The sequence below is a fragment of the Mesitornis unicolor genome, unplaced genomic scaffold (assembly GCF_000695765.1).
Source record: "Mesitornis unicolor isolate BGI_N332 unplaced genomic scaffold, ASM69576v1 scaffold15168, whole genome shotgun sequence".
NCBI classification, from domain to species: domain Eukaryota; kingdom Metazoa; phylum Chordata; class Aves; order Mesitornithiformes; family Mesitornithidae; genus Mesitornis; species Mesitornis unicolor.
The window spans coordinates 63,696-65,112 of record NW_010202690.1 but is presented as its reverse complement, the minus strand read 5'-3'; positions in this window follow the sequence as shown (position 1 = coordinate 65,112).

Below are 1,417 nucleotides of genomic sequence, written 5' to 3'. Positions count from 1 at the left end.
GTTCAGCGTATGCCAACCTTTAATGCTTTTGTTGTCGTTGTTGGTTTTGTTGTCGTCGTGTGTGTTTCTATCCATACAGAAAAACTAAAAACCACACTTCAACTCTCACTGAAAGCTTTAGAGCTTTAGCCATTAAACTATGAAAACAAGTAAAGACAATTTGTTATTGCCCAAGCTCAATATCGATTTTATTTTCCCCAAAGGTGCTGGAATTATTACATGCCACAATGTAACTAGAAGCAACACCTTTGTTGATTTTGAGCCCTTTCTTACCAAAGAAGCAGCTCTAGCCAAAATTAACTGAGCTGAAGTTTGTGTTTGAAATATGTCCATTTGGTCATTTTTTGTTCTCGAATGAAGTTCTAGTCCATTCGTCACTGTAGTGATTTGAAGGATTTGTGTGTAAAGTTCTTTTTTACTTTCATGTTACAGATAACTAGTTCTCAGTGCAGGTGCTAAACAACCTCTCAAGGAAGCTCCAGAGGAAAGTAAAATATATAAAAATCTATCCAAAGTCTGCAAATAAATTAAGAAAACAAATTGTAAAGTGTCAAAAGATTTGTTGTATGAATACAAACCCTAAAGCATAGTCTAAGAGGAGGAACAAAAGGAAGTCCCAGGGCAAGGACAAACCAAGCCAATTTTAAGTCAGGATCTCAACAAAAACCTTGCACAAATAATGGCATGGTTCTCCAGCCACGTATTTCAATTCTTACGTTATCAATTGAATAAAGGCAACAAAACCCAGTTACTCAGAAAACCTTTCTAGCACAGAACATATTTCAAAGGCAGTTCAGCTCACATTTCAGACAGCTATAGTTCTCATGAGGTTTATTGCCTGTCAAAATTAATGGTTAAGCTTTTCAAGTCAGTATTGGACTTTCTGCACTTCCTGATGTTATAGACATGCTGCTATTGTATAGACTAGTTAGTTGTTGTTTTTTAAACTCTGAGTTGGTAAAAACTTAGGATGTTTAGTTTTGCAAATATTGCTCCTCCTGGCTTATACATTTTGCATAATGTGTTAAAAGCACAAGGAGTTGATAGTCTTGTACAGATGCAACTTGACAATGTATTGACTTTCTAAGTTAACAAAATAAAATTTAAAAGCAAGTCACATAAAGCAACAATCACTACTGCAATCACACGTGTATGTTGTAAGTCACCGCCTTCCCTACCCCCACCCACCACACACGTAACTTGCCCCACACATTCTCTCGGAAACACAAAATGAACTACGAGATTTACTAAATTACAGCCACAACAGCAGCTAACTGCAGCAGCCACAGGATTTCTTTCAAGTGAAGCACTGACCCTTCGCATTTAAAACATTGAACACTCTGAGCATTTTAGATAGTTTCAGTCATTCAGGCTCAAGTTCAGTACAGGATGCTTTTGCAGGTTACAGGAATCCCAT